The sequence below is a fragment of the Heterodontus francisci genome, chromosome 22 (genome assembly GCF_036365525.1).
Source record: "Heterodontus francisci isolate sHetFra1 chromosome 22, sHetFra1.hap1, whole genome shotgun sequence".
Lineage (NCBI taxonomy): Eukaryota > Metazoa > Chordata > Chondrichthyes > Heterodontiformes > Heterodontidae > Heterodontus > Heterodontus francisci.
In genome coordinates, this window is record NC_090392.1 from 39,182,456 (window position 1) to 39,198,263 (window position 15,808).

Here is a 15,808-nt window from a genome sequence, read left to right on the forward strand (position 1 = left end):
GATGCAGGTAAAATATCATTAAAATGGTCCCCCGCATTCAACTTGTTTTCCCTATTCCCAGCGGTGGAACAGTCCCAGATTGTGCAGCCATTGAATGAATTTGCATTGCTTTTTTCGAAGCCCGACCGACCTTAATATATTTCGCATGGGTTCGACGTCTGTGCATGGTTTTTGCTCATTTCATTGAAAATTGCTTATCATGAATGCATGGAAACAGTCAGGTAATGGATCAGAGAAGCGTTGTTAAATAATCAGGAAAAGAAGACACCAGTACAAACACAGAGAGGAGAACAAGCACGTTCAGGGGCGCTAAGTGAGACGCTCAATACGGGCCGACGTCCCTGGATGGGTTTGAACCTCAAACTTTTCGGCTAACAGCCGAACGCGCGAGCCAATTGCGCCACAGAGACAACCACAGCAAAATCACGCAATACACTGCAAACCAGTGTTTCAATGAATTCGAGTCTCAGGTCGTGTGAGCTGGAGAATCCTGCCAGTCATCAGCTTTTCCAGATCGACGCTGCGGGATGGTATCTGTTTATCTCTGCCATCTGGTGGTACAAATCAAAATTTCTCCCCAGCACTTTTTCCGTCAGTCGGAGAACCATTTCACAAGGGGACAATGTCAAAACGGTTGCGGCAATTCAACAATTGTACGAAGCACAAAACAGAGCTCATTTAACAATGTCACACTGATCTGCTGCGGAAATCTTTCCCCTGACAGACAAACTCTCCAGGCCACAGTTCCACCCTATCCCAGACCTTGCCCCTTCGCCTTTCCCTCTGCCTCTGCACTCGCTTTCTGCCTGTTCAATCTCTAACCTTTATCCAGTTGTGAAGAAAGGCTACCCACCAGAAAGTCTAACACTGTTTGTCTTTCCAGATGTGCTGCCTGAGTTGCTGCGCATTTCCTGCATTTTCTCTTTTCATTTCAGATTTCCAGCATCCACCATTCGTTTGCTTTTGCACTCACAATGTTGACGGTTCGTCTCCAGGTAGCTACCGTTAGACCCGGTTTCCCAGGCAAAGAGGCTTTTATTGAGGATACTGCCACATGGCAAAAGGCCAATCTGCCCCCATGCCCTTTTAACCGACAGACTAAGCTTGGAATCTCCCACACCTGAGGGGCAGGTTCTGACACACAGTAAACTGCGACCTGGTCGGTGACTCAATCTGGGCTGGGTGGAGCATGACTTGATTGACAAGCCTCGTGCTATATCAGAACTGGCCGGAGCCAGTGCTCCCCCTTTCGCTACTGGAATGGATATGTGCAGTCAGGATGGTGAACGTCTCTGGTTTTAAGATCTATCGTGCTCGACAGGTATTTTAAATGAACGGCGGGACTGAGTGAGATTGTGTGTGCGTGTCTGAACCGTGTTGTGGGGCTGTGTAAGTTTGTGTCTGTCTCTGAACCGTGCTGTGGGACCGTGTGAGTTTGTGTGTGGCTTTGCAGCGTGTTGTGGGACGCTGTGAGTTTAATGTGTCTCTGAACGGTGTTCTAGGACTGTGTGAGTTTGTCTGCGGGTTTCTGAACCGTTTTGTCGGACTGTGTGAGTTTGTGTGCGTGTTTCTGAACCGTGTTGTGGCATTGTGTGAGTTTATGTGTACTTTCTGCTTATTTATTGCTCTCTTACTTTGCTTTGACACATAGAAAAATGTATACACAACACAGATACACACAAATACATTGAGAAGTAACACGCGCACACACATTTATTCAGAATGAGCACACTGATACACCCATAATACTCAAGTGCACAATATTTATATATTTAGAACCTGATATATATTATCAAAATAAAAGGAGATTTACAACTGACACACTCACAATGCATCGCCCTCAGAACATCAAGACTCACAGTTTCGATAGAACCATGACAGCCACAGCCACAGACACACACACACGCTTTATATTGCCATATGGTCCAGTTTGAAGTTTTAAGAAAAGTCTGTACAACAAAAATTGAAAGAGTTTTCACAAGTTGCCCGTCCTGTTGAGTATTTGCAGCGATTTCCCACTCTCAGAGCAGTGATTCTGAGTCACGATGTGTGGAATTGGATTTGAAAACTGAAGAAAATTCAGCGCTTGGTGCTCAGCTGTCACGAGCAATTCCACACCTGCTTTGATCAGCTGTTAGCAGTGGACTGGAACAATGTCAGCCAGGGACTTTTAGTGTACAGCAATAAAAGTGAACTTATTTGATGCAGGTAAAATATCATTAAAATGGTCCACCGCATTCAACTTGTTTTCCCTAATCCCAGCGGTGGAACAGTCCCAGATTGTGCAGCCATTGAATGAATTTGCATTGCTTTTTTCGAAGCCCGACCGACCTTAATATATTTAGCATGGGTTCGACGTCTGTGCATGGTTTTTGCTCATTTCATTGAAAATTGCTTATCATGAATGCATGGAAACAGTCAGGTAATGGATCAGAGCAGCGTTGTTAAATAATCAGGAAAAGAAGACACCAATGCAAACACAGAGAGTAGAACAAGCACGTCCAGGGGCGCTAAGTGAAACGCTCAGTAAGGGCCGACGTTCCTGGGTGGGTTTGAACAACCAACCTTTCGATTAACAGCCGAACGCGCTAGCCAATTGCGCCACAGAGATGACCACAGCAAAATCACGCAAGACACTGCAAACCAGTGTTTCAATGAATTCGAGTCTCAGGTCGTGTGAGCTGGAGAATCCTGCCAGTCATCAGCTTTTCCAGATCGACGCTGCGGGATGGTATCTGTTTATCTCTGCCATCTGGTGGTACAAATCAAAATTTCTCCCCAGCACTTTTTCCGTCAGTCGGAGAACCATTTCACAAGGGGACAATGTCAAAACGGTTGCGGCAATTCAACAATTGTACGAAGCACAAAACAGAGCTCATTTAACAATGTCACACTGTTCTGCTGCGGAAATCTTTCCCCTGACAGACAAAGTCTCCAGGCCGCAGTTCCACCCTCTCCCACACCTTGCCCCTTCTCCTTTCCCTCTGCCTCTGCACTCGCTTTATACCTGTTCAATCTCTAACCTTTATCCAGTTGTGAAGAAAGGCTACCCACCAGAAAGTCTAACACTGTTTGTCTTTCCAGATGTGCTGCCTGAGTTGCTGCGCATTTCCTGCATTTTCTCTTTTCATTTCAGATTTCCAGCATCCACCATTCGTTTGCTTTTGCACTCACAATGTTGACGGTTCGTCTCCAGGTAGCTACCGTTAGACCCGGTTTCCCAGGCAAAGAGGCTTTTATTGAGGATACTGCCACATGGCAAAAGGCCAATCTGCCCCATGCCCTTTTAACCGACAGACTAAGCTTGGAATCTCCCACACCTGAGGGGCAGGTTCTGACACACAGTAAACTGCGACCTGGTAGGTGACCAAATCTGGGCTGGGTGGAGCATGACTTGATTGACAAGCCTCGTGCTATATCAGAACTGGCCGGAGCCAGTGCTCCCCCTTTCGCTACTGGAATGGATATGTGCAGTCAGGATGGTGAACGTCTCTGGTTTTAAGATCTATCGTGCTCGACAGGTATTTTAAATGAACGGCGGGACTGAGTGAGATTGTGTGTGCGTGTCTGAACCGTGTTGTGGGGCTGTGTAAATTTGTGTATGTCTCTGAACCGTGCTGTGGGACCGTGTGAGTTTGTGTGTGGCTTTGCAGCGTGTTGTGGGACGCTGTGAGTTTAATGTGTCTCTCAACGGTGTTCTCGGACTGTGTGAGTTTGTCTGCGGGTTTCTGAACCGTTTTGTCGGACTGTGTGAGTTTGTGTGCGTGTTTCTGAACCGTGTTGTGGCATTGTGTGAGTTTATGTGTACTTTCTGCTTATTTATTGCTCTCTTACTTTGCTTTGACACATAGAAAAATGTATACACAACACAGATACACACAAATACATTGAGAAGTAACACACGCACACACACACACACATATATTCAGAATGAGCACACTGATACACCCATAATACTCAAGTGCACAATATTTATATAGTTAGAACCTGATATATATTATCAAAATAAAAGGAGATTTACAACTGACACACTCACAATGCATCGCCCTCAGAACATCAAGACTCACAGTTTCGATAGAACCATGACAGCCACAGCCACAGACACACACACACGCTTTATATTGCCATATGGTCCAGTTTGAAGTTTTAAGAAAAGTCTGTACAACAAAAATTGAAAGAGTTTTCACAAGTTGCCCGTCCTGTTGAGTATTTGCAGCGATTTCCCACTCTCAGAGCAGGGATTCTGAGTCACGATGTGTGGAATTGGATTAGAAAACTGAAGAAAATTCAGTGCTTGGTGCTCAGCTGTCAGGAGTAATTCCACACCTGCTTTGATCAGCTGTTAGCAGTGGACTGCAACAATGTCAGCCAGGGACTTTTAGTGTACTTCAATAAAAGTGAACTTATTTGATGCAGGTAAAATATCATTAAAATGGTCCACCGCATTCAACTTGTTTTCCCTAATCCCAGCGGTGGAACAGTCCCAGATTGTGCAGCCATTGAATGAATTTGCATTGCTTTTTTCGAAGCCCGACCGACCTTAATATATTTAGCATGGGTTCGACGTCTGTGCATGGTTTTTGCTCATTTCATTGAAAATTGCTTATCATGAATGCATGGAAACAGTCAGGTAATGGATCAGAGCAGCGTTGTTAAATAATCAGGAAAAGAAGACACCAATGCAAACACAGAGAGTAGAACAAGCACGTCCAGGGGCGCTAAGTGAAACGCTCAATCAGGGCCGACGTTTCTGGGTGGTCTTGAACCACCAACTTTTCGATTAACAGCCGAACGCGCTAGCCAATTGCGCCACAGAGACGACCACCGCAAAATTACGCAAGACACTGCAAACCAGTGTTTCAATGAATTCGAGTCTCAGGTCGTGTGAGCTGGAGAATCCTGCCAGTCATCAGCTTTTCCAGATCGACGCTGCGGGATGGTATCTGTTTATCTCTGCCATCTGGTGGTACAAATCAAAATTTCTCCCCAGCACTTTTTCCGTCAGTCGGAGAACCATTTCACAAGGGGACAATGTCAAAACGGTTGCGGCAATTCAACAATTGTACGAAGCACAAAACAGAGCTCATTTAACAATGTCACACTGTTCTGCTGCGGAAATCTTTCCCCTGACAGACAAAGTCTCCAGGCCACAGTTCCACCCTAAACCACACCTTGCCCCTTCGCCTTTCCCTCTGCCTCTGCACTCGCTTTATACCTGTTCAATCTCTAACCTTTATCCAGTTGTGAAGAAAGGCTACCCACCAGAAAGTCTAACACTGTTTGTCTTTCCAGATGTGCTGCCTGAGTTGCTGCGCATTTCCTGCATTTTCTCTTTCCATTTCAGATTTCCAGCATCCGCCATTCGTTTGCTTTTGCACTCACAATGTTGACGGTTCGTCTCCAGGTAGCTACCGTTAGACCCGGTTTCCCAGGCAAAGAGGCTTTTATTGAGGATACTGCCACATGGCAAAAGGCCAATCTGCCCCCATGCCCATTTAACCGACAGACTAAGCTTGAAATCTCCCACACCTGAGGGGCAGGTTCTGACACACAGTAAACTGCGACCTGGTAGGTGACTCAATCTGGGCTGGGTGGAGCATGACTTGATTGACAAGCCTCGTGCTATATCAGAACTGGCCGGAGCCAGTGCTCCCCCTTTCGCTACTGGAATGGATATGTGCAGTCAGGATGGTGAACGTCTCTGGTTTTAAGATCTATCGTGCTCGACAGGTATTTTAAATGAACGGCGGGACTGAGTGAGATTGTGTGTGCGTGTCTGAACCGTGTTGTGGGACTGTGTAAGTTTGTATATGTCTCTGAACCGTGCTGTGGGACCGTGTGAGTTTGTGTGTGGCTTTGCAGCGTGTTGTGGGACGCTGTGAGTTTAATGTGTCTCTGAACGGTGTTCTAGGACTGTGTGAGTTTGTCTGCGGGTTTCTGAACCGTTTTGTCGGACTGTGTGAGTTTGTGTGCGTGTTTCTGAACCGTGTTGTGGCATTGTGTGAGTTTATGTGTACTTTCTGCTTATTTATTGCTCTCTTACTTTGCTTTGACACATAGAAAAATGTATACACAACACAGATACACACAAATACATTGAGAAGTAACACACGCACACACACACACACATTTATTCAGAATGAGCACACTGATACACCCATAATACTCAAGTGCACAATATTTATATATTTAGAACCTGATATATATTATCAAAATAAAAGGAGATTTACAACTGACACACTCACAATGCATCGCCCTCAGAACATCAAGACTCACAGTTTCGATAGAACCATGACAGCCACAGCCACAGACACACACACACGCTTTATATTGCCATATGGTCCAGTTAGAAGTTTTAAGAAAAGTCTGTACAACAAAAATTGAAAGAGTTTTCACAAGTTGCCCGTCCTGTTGAGTATTTGCAGCGATTTCCCACTCTCACAGCAGTGATTCTGAGTCACGATGTGTGGAATTGGATTTGAAAACTGAAGAAAATTCAGCGCTTGGTGCTCAGCTGTCAGGAGTAATTCCACACCTGCTTTGATCAGCTGTTAGCAGTGGACTGCAACAATGTCAGCCAGGGACTTTTAGTGTACATCAATAAAAGTGAACTTATTTGATGCAGGTAAAATATCATTAAAATGGTCCACCGCATTCAACTTGTTTTCCCTAATCCCAGCGGTGGAACAGTCCCAGATTGTGCAGCCATTGAATGAATTTGCATTGCTTTTTTCGAAGCCCGACCGACTTTAATATATGTAGCATGGGTTCGACGTCTGTGCATGGTTTTTGCTCATTTCATTGACAATTGCTTATCATGAATGCATGGAAACAGTCAGGTAATGGATCAGAGCAGCGTTGTTAAATAATCAGGAAAAGAAGACACCAATGCAAACACAGAGAGTAGAACAAGCACGTCCAGGGGCGAGAAGTGAAACGCTCAATCAGGGTCGACGTCCCTGGTTGGGCTTGAACCACCAACCTTCCGGTTCACAGCTGAACGCGCTAGCCAATTGCGCCACAGAGACGACCACCGCAAAATCACCCAAGACACTGCAAACCAGTGTTTCAATGAATTCGAGTCTCAGGTCGTGTGAGCTGGAGAATCCTGCCAGTCATCAGCTTTTCCAGATCGACGCTGCGGGATGGTATCTGTTTATCTCTGCCATCTGGTGGTACAAATCAAAATTTCTCCCCAGCACTTTTTCCGTCAGTCGGAGAACCATTTCACAAGGGGACAATGTCAAAACGGTTGCGGCAATTCAACAATTGTACGAAGCACAAAACAGAGCTCATTTAACAATGTCACACTGTTCTGCTGCGGAAATCTTTCCCCTGACAGACAAACTCTCCAGGCCACAGTTCCACCCTATCCCACACCTTGCCCCTTCGCCTTTCCCTCTGCCTCTGCACTCGCTTTATAACTGTTCAATCTCTAACCTTTATCCAGTTGTGAAGAAAGGCTACGCACCAGAAAGTCTGACACTATTTGTCTTTCCAGATGTGCTGCCTGAGTTGCTGCGCATTTCCTGCATTTTCTCTTTTCATTTCAGGTTTCCAGCATCCACCATTCGTTTGCTTTTGCACTCACAATGTTGACGGTTCGTCTCCAGGTAGCTACCGTTAGACCCGGTTTCCCAGGCAAAGAGGCTTTTATTGAGGATACTGCCACATGGCAAAAGGCCAATCTGCCCCCATGCCCTTTTAACCGACAGACTAAGCTTGGAATCTCCCACACCTGAGGGGCAGGTTCTGACACACAGTAAACTGCGACCTGGTAGATGACTCAATCTGGGCTGGTTGGAGCATGACTTGATTGACAAGCCTCGTGCTATATCAGAACTGGCCGGAGCCAGTGCTCCCCCTTTCGCTACTGGAATGGATATGTGCAGTCAGGATGGTGAACGTCTCTGGTTTTAAGATCTATCGTGCTCGACAGGTATTTTAAATGAACGGCGGGACTGAGTGAGATTGTGTGTGCGTGTCTGAACCGTGTTGTGGGACTGTGTAAGTTTGTGTATGTCTCTGAACCGTGCTGTGGGACCGTGTGAGTTTGTGTGTGGCTTTGCAGCGTGTTGTGGGACGCTGTGAGTTTAATGTGTCTCTGAACGGTGTTCTAGGACTGTGTGAGTTTGTCTGCGGGTTTCTGAACCGTTTTGTCGGACTGTGTGAGTTTGTGTGCGTGTTTCTGAACCGTGTTGTGGCATTGTGTGAGTTTATGTGTACTTTCTGCTTATTTATTGCTCTCTTACTTTGCTTTGACACATAGAAAAATGTATACACAACACAGATACACACAAATACATTGAGAAGTAACACACGCACACACACACACACATTTATTCAGAATGAGCACACTGATACACCCATAATACTCAAGTGCACAATATTTATATATTTAGAACCTGATATATATTATCAAAATAAAAGGAGATTTACAACTGACACACTCACAATGCATCGCCCTCAGAACATCAAGACTCACAGTTTCGATAGAACCATGACAGTCACAGCCACAGACACACACACACGCTTTATATTGCCATATGGTCCAGTTTGAAGTTTTAAGAAAAGTCTGTACAACAAAAATTGAAAGAGTTTTCACAAGTTGCCCGTCCATTTGAGTATTTGCAGCGATTTCCCACTCTCACAGCAGTGATTCTGAGTCACGATGTGTGGAATTGGATTTGAAAACTGAAGAAAATTCAGCGCTTGGTGCTCAGCTGTCACGAGCAATTCCACACCTGCTTTGATCAGCTGTTAGCAGTGGACTGTAACAATGTCAGCCAGGGACTTTTAGTATACATCAATAAAAGTGAACTTATTTGATGCAGGTAAAATATCATTAAAATGGTCCACCGCATTCAACTTGTTTTCCCTAATCCCAGCGGTGGAACAGTCCCAGATTGTGCAGCCATTGAATGAATTTGCATTGCTTTTTTCGAAGCCCGACCGACCTTAATATATTTAGCATGGGTTCGACGTCTGTGCATGGTTTTTTCTCTTTTCATTGAAAATTGCTTATCATGAATGCATGGAAACAGTCAGGTAATGGATCAGAGCAGCGTTGTTAAATAATCAGGAAAAGAAGACAACAATGCAAACACAGAGATTAGAACACGCACGTCCAGGGGCGCATAATGAAACGCTTAATAAGGGGCGACGTCCCTGGGTGGGCTTAAACCACCAACCTTTCGATTAACAGCCAAACGCGCTAGCCAATTGCGCCACAGAGTCGACCACAGCAAAATCACGCAAGACACTGCAAACCAGTGTTTCAATGAATTCGAGTCTCAGGTCGTGTGAGCTGGAGAATCCTGCCAGTCATCAGCTTTTCCAGATCGACGCTGCGGAATGGTATCTGTTTATCTCTGCCATCTGGTGGTACAAATCAAAATTTCTCCCCAGCACTTTTTCCGTCAGTTGGAGAACCATTTCACAAGGGGACAATGTCAAAACGGTTGCGGCAATTCAACAATTGTACGAAGCACAAAACAGAGCTCATTTAACAATGTCACACTGTTCTGCTGCGGAAATCTTTCCCCTGACAGACAAACTCTCCAGGCCACAGTTCCACCCTATCCCAGTCCCTGCCCCTTCGCCTTGCCCTCTGCCTCTGCACTCGCTTTATACCTGTTCAATCTCTAACCTTTATCCAGTTGTGAAGAAAGGCTACCCACCAGAAAGTCTAACACTGTTTGTCTTTCCAGATGTGCTGCCTGAGTTGCTGCGCATTTCCTGCATTTTCTCTTTTCATTTCAGATTTCCAGCATCCACCATTCGTTTGCTTTTGCAATGTTGACGGTTCGTCTCCAGGTAGCTACCGTTAGACCCGGTTTCCCAGGCAAAGAGGCTTTTATTGAGGATACTGCCACATGGCAAAAGGCCAATCTGCCCCCATGCCCTTTTAACCGACAGACTAAGCTTGGAATCTCCCACACCTGAGGGGCAGGTTCTGACACACAGTAAACTGCGACCTGGTAGGTGACTCAATCTGGGCTGGGTGGAGCATGACTTGATTGACAAGCCTCGTGCTATATCAGAACTGGCCGGAGCCAGTGCTCCCCCTTTCGCTACTGGAATGGATATGTGCAGACAGGATGGTGAACGTCTCTGGTTTTAAGATCTATCGTGCTCGACAGGTATTTTAAATGAACGGCGGGACTGAGTGAGATTGTGTGTGCGTGTCTGAACCGTGTTGTGGGACTGTGTAAGTTTGTGTATGTCTCTGAACCGTGCTGTGGGACCGTGTGAGTTTGTGTGTGGCTTTGCAGCGTGTTATGGGACGCTGTGAGTTTAATGTGTCTCTGAACGGTGTTCGAGGACTGTGTGAGTTTGTCTGCGGGTTTCTGAACCGTTTTGTCGGACTGTGTGAGTTTGTGTGCGTGTTTCTGAACCGTGTTGTGGCAGTGTGTGAGTTTATGTGTACTCTCTGTTTATTTATTGCTCTCTTACTTTGCTTTGACACATAGAAAAATGTATACACAACACAGATACACACAAATACATTGAGAAGTAACACACGCACACACACACACACATTTATTCAGAATGAGCACACTGATACACCCATAATACTCAAGTGCACAATATTTATATATTTAGAACCTGATATATATTATCAAAATAAAAGGAGATTTACAACTGACACACTCACAATGCATCGCCCTCATAACATCAAGACTCACAGTTTCGATAGAACCATGACAGCCACAGCCACAGACACACACACACGCTTCATATTGCCATATGGTCCAGATTGAAGTTTTAGGAAAAGTCTGTACAACAAAAATTGAAAGAGTATTCACAAGTTGCCCGTCCTGTTGAGTATTTGCAGCGATTTCCCACTCTCACAGCAGTGATTCTGAATCACGATGTGTGGAATTGGATTTGAAAACTGAAGAAAATTCAGCGCTTGGTGCTCAGCTGTCACGAGCAATTCCGCACCTGCTTTGATCAGCTGCGAGCAGTGGACTGGAACAATGTCAGCCAGGGACGTTTAGTGTACATCAATAAAAGTGAACTTATTTGATGCAGGTAAAATATCATTAAAATGGTCCACCGCATTCAACTTGTTTTCCCTAATCCCAGCAGTGGAACAGTCCCAGATTGTGCAGCCATTGAATTAATTTGCATTGCTTTTTTCGAAGCCCGACCGACCTTAATATATTTAGCATGGGTTCGACATCTGTGCATGGTTTTTGCTCATTTCATTGAAAATTGCTTATCATGAATGCATGGAAACAGTCAGGTAATGGATCAGAGCAGCGTTCTTAAATAATCAGGAAAAGAAGACACCAATGCAAACAGAGAGTAGAACAAGCTCGTCCAGGGGCGCTAAATGAAACGCTCAATAAGGGCCGACGTCCCTGGGTGGGCTTGAACCACCAACCTTTCGATTAACAGCCAAACACGTTACCCAATTGCGCCACAGAGACGACCACAGCAAAATCACGCAAGACACTGCAAACCAGTGTTTCAATGAATTCGAGTCTCAGGTCGTGTGAGCTGGAGAATCCTGCCAGTCATCAGCTTTTCCAGATCGACGCTGCGGGATGGTATCTGTTTATCTCTGCCATCTGGTGGTACAAATCAAAATTTCTCCCCAGCACTTTTTCCGTCAGTCGGAGAACCATTTCACAAGGGGACAATGTCAAAACGGTTGCGGCAATTCAACAATTGTACGAAGCACAAAACAGAGCTCATTTAACAATGTCACACTGTTCTGCTGCGGAAATCTTTCCCCTGACAGACAAACTCTCCAGGCCACAGTTCCACCCTATCCCAGACCTTGCCCCTTGGCCTTTCCCTCTGCCTCTGCACTCGCTTTTTCCCTGTTCAATCTCTAACCTTTATCCAGTTGTGAAGAAAGGCTACACACCAGAAAGTTTAACACTGTTTGTCTTTCCAGATGTGCTGTCTGAGTTCCTGTGCATTTCCTGCATTTTCTCGTTTCATTTCAGATTTCCAGCATCCACCATTCGTTTGCTTTTGCACTCACAATGTTGACGGTTCGTCTCCAGGTAGCTACCGTTAGACCCGGTTTCCCAGGCAAAGAGGCTTTTATTGAGGATACTGCCACATGGCAAAAGGCCAATCTGCCCCCATGCCCTTTTAACCGACAGACTAAGCTTGGAATCTCCCACACCTGAGGGGCAGGTTCTGACACACAGTAAACTGCGACCTGGTAGGTGACTCAATCTGGGCTGGGTGGAGCATGACTTGATTGACAAGCCTCGTGCTATATCAGAACTGGCCGGAGCCAGTGCTCCCCCTTTCGCTACTGGAATGGATATGTGCAGTCAGGATGGTGAACGTCTCTGGTTTTAAGATCTATCGTGCTCGACAGGTATTTTAAATGAACGGCGGGACTGAGTGAGATTGTGTGTGCGTGTCTGAACCGTGTTGTGGGACTGTGTAAGTTTGTGTATGTCTCTGAACCGTGCTGTGGGACCGTGTGAGTTTGTGTGTGGCTTTGCAGCGTGTTGTGGGACGGTGTGAGTTTAATGTGTCTCTGAACGGTGTTCTAGGACTGTGTGAGTTTGTCTGCGGGTTTCTGAACCGTTTTGTCGGACTGTGTGAGTTTGTGTGCGTGTTTCTGAACCGTGTTGTGGCATTGTGTGAGTTTATGTGTACTTTCTGCTTATTTATTGCTCTCTTACTTTGCTTTGACACATAGAAAAATGTATACACAACACAGATACACACAAATACATTGAGAAGTAACACACGCACACACACACACATTTATTCAGAATGAGCACACTGATACACCCATAATACTCAAGTGCACAATATTTATATATTTAGAACCTGATATATATTATCAAAATAAAAGGAGATTTACAACTGACACACTCACAATGCATCGCCCTCATAACATCAAGACTCACAGTTTCGATAGAACCATGACAGCCACAGCCACAGAAACACACACACGCTTTATATTGCATTCTGGTCCAGTTTGAAGTTTTAAGAAAAGTCTGTACAACAAAAATTGAAAGAGCTTTCACAAGTTGCCCGTCCTGTTGAGTATTTGCAGCGATTTCCCACTCTCAGAGCAGTGATTCTGAGTCACGATGTGTGGAATTGGATTTGAAAACTGAAGAAAATTCAGCGCTTGGTGCTCAGCTGTCACGAGCAATTCCACACCTGCTTTGATCAGCTGTCAGCCGTGGACTGGAACAATGTCAGCCAGGGACTTTTAGTGTCCATCAATAAAAGTGAACTTATTTGATGCAGGTAAAATATCATTAAAATGGTCCACCGCATTCAACTTGTTTTCCCTAATCCCAGCGGTGGAACAGTCCCAGATTGTGCAGCCATTGAATGAATTTGCATTGCTTTTTTCGAAGCCCGACCGACCTTAATATATGGGTTCGACGTCTGTGCATGGTTTTTGCTCATTTCATTGAAAATTGCTTATCATGAATGCATGGAAACAGTCAGGTAATGGATCAGAGCAGCGTTGTTAAATAATCAGGAAAAGAAGACTGCAATGCAAACACAGAGATTAGAACAAGCACGTCCAGGGGCGCTAAGTGAAATGCTCAATAAGGGCCGACGTCCCTGGGTGGGCTTAAACCACCAACTTTTCGGTTAACAGCCGAACGCGCTAGCCAATTGCGACACAGAGACGACCACAGCAAAATCACCCAAGACACTGCAAACCAGTGTTTCAATGAATTCGAGTCTCAGGTCGTGTGAGCTGGAGAATGCTGCCAGTCATCAGCTTTTCCAGATCGACGCTGCGGGATGGTATCCGTTTATCTCTGCCATCTGGTGGTACAAATCAAAATTTCTCCCCAGCACTTTTTCCGTCAGTCGGAGAACCATTTCACAAGGGGACAATGTCAAAACGGTTGCGGCAATTCAACAATTGTACGAAGCACAAAACAGAGCTCATTTAACAATGTCACACTGTTCTGCTGCGGAAATCATTCCCCTGACAGACAAACTCTCCAGGCCACAGTTCCACCCTATCCCAGACCTTGCCCCTTCGCCTTTCCCTCTGCCTCTGCAGTCGCTTTATACCTGTTCAATCTCTAACCTTTATCCAGTTGTGAAAAAAGGCTGCCCACCAGAAAGTCTAACACTGTTTGTCTTTCCAGATGTGCTGCCTGAGTTGCTGCGCATTTCCTGCATTTTCCCTTTTCATTTCAGATTTCCAGCATCCACCATTCGTTTGCTTTTGCACTCACAATGTTGACGGTTCGTCTCCAGGTAGCTACCGTTAGACCCGGTTTCCCAGGCAAAGAGGCTTTTATTGAGGATACTGCCACATGGCAAAAGGCCAATCTGCCCCCATGCCCTTTTAACCGATAGACTAAGCTTGGAATCTCCCACACCTGAGGGGCAGGTTCTGACACACAGTAAACTGCGACCTGGTAGGTGACTCAATCTGGGCTGGGTGGAGCATGACTTGATTGACAAGCCTCGTGCTATATCAGAACTGGCCGGAGCCAGTGCTCCCCCTTTCGCTACTGGAATGGATATGTGCAGTCAGGATGGTGAACGTCTCTGGTTTTAAGATCTATCGTGCTCGACAGGTATTTCAAATGAACGGCGGGACTGAGTGAGATTGTGTGTGCGTGTCTGAACCGTGTTGTGGGACTGTAAGTTTGTGTATGTCTCTGAACCGTGCTGTGGGACCGTGTGAGTTTGTGTGTGGCTTTGCAGCGTGTTGTGGGACGCTGTGAGTTTAATGTGTCTCTGAACGGTGTTCTAGGACTGTGTGAGTTTGTGTGCGTGTTTCTGAACCGTGTTGTGGCATTGTGTGAGTTTATGTGTACTTTCTGCTTATTTATTGCTCTCTTACTTTGCTTTGACACATAGAAAAATGTATACACAACACAGATACACACAAATACATTGAGAAGTAACACACGCACACACACACACACACATTTATTCAGAGTGAGCACACTGATACACCCAGAATACTCAAGTGCACAATATTTATATATTTAGAACCTGATATATATTATCAAAATAAAAGGAGATTTACAACTGTCACACTCACAATGCATCGCCCTCATAACATCAAGACTCACAGTTTCGATAGAACCATGACAGCCACAGCCACAGACACACACACACGCTTTATATTGCCATATGGTCCAGTTTGAAGTTTTAAGAAAAGTCTGTACAACAAAAATTGAAAGAGTTTTCACAAGTTGCCCGTCCTGTTGAGTATTTGCAGCGATTTCCCACTCTCAGAGCAGTGATTCTGAGTCACGATGTGTGGAATTGGATTTGAAAACTGAAGGAAATTCATCGCTTGGTGCTCAGCTGTCACGAGCAATTCCACACCTGCTTTGATCAGCTGTTAGCAGTGGACTGGAACAATGTCAGCCAGGGACGTTTAGTGTACATCAATAAAAGTGAACTTATTTGATGCAGGTAAAATATCATTAAAATGGTCCACCGCATTCAACTTGTTTTCCCTAATCCCAGCGGTGGAACAGTCCCAGATTGTGCAGCCATTGAATGAATTTGCATTGCTTTTTTCGAAGCCCGACCGACCTTAATATATTTAGCATGGGTTCGACGTCTGTGCATGGTTTTTGCTCATTTCATTGAAAATTGCTTATCATCAATGCATGGAAACAGTCAGGTAATGGATCAGAGCAGCGTTGTTAAATAATCAGGAAAAGAAGACACCAATGCAAACACAGAGAGTGGAACAAGCACGTCCAGGGGCGCTAAGTAAAACGCTCAATAATGACCGACGTCCCTGGGTGGGCTTGAACCACCAACTTTTCGGTTAACAGCCGAACGCGCTAGCCAATTGCGCCACAGACTCGAC

General features: G+C 45.3%; 5 non-coding genes across 5 annotated transcripts; all 5 read right to left on the reverse strand.

Annotated features, from left to right (window-relative positions):
- Positions 1-4,745: 4,745 nt before the first annotated feature.
- trnan-guu (transfer RNA asparagine (anticodon GUU)) lies at positions 4,746-4,819 on the reverse strand. The gene has a single exon. It is a non-coding gene; the product is annotated as a tRNA-Asn (tRNA).
- A 2,135-nt stretch (positions 4,820-6,954) lies between these two features.
- Positions 6,955-7,028, reverse strand: trnah-gug (transfer RNA histidin (anticodon GUG)). The gene has a single exon. It is a non-coding gene; the product is annotated as a tRNA-His (tRNA).
- Positions 7,029-11,364: 4,336 nt separating this feature from the next.
- On the reverse strand, positions 11,365-11,438 carry trnan-guu (transfer RNA asparagine (anticodon GUU)). The gene has a single exon. It is a non-coding gene; the product is annotated as a tRNA-Asn (tRNA).
- Positions 11,439-13,564: 2,126 nt separating this feature from the next.
- trnan-guu (transfer RNA asparagine (anticodon GUU)) lies at positions 13,565-13,638 on the reverse strand. Its single transcript has one exon. It is a non-coding gene; the product is annotated as a tRNA-Asn (tRNA).
- Positions 13,639-15,731: 2,093 nt separating this feature from the next.
- trnan-guu (transfer RNA asparagine (anticodon GUU)) lies at positions 15,732-15,808 on the reverse strand. The gene has a single exon. It is a non-coding gene; the product is annotated as a tRNA-Asn (tRNA).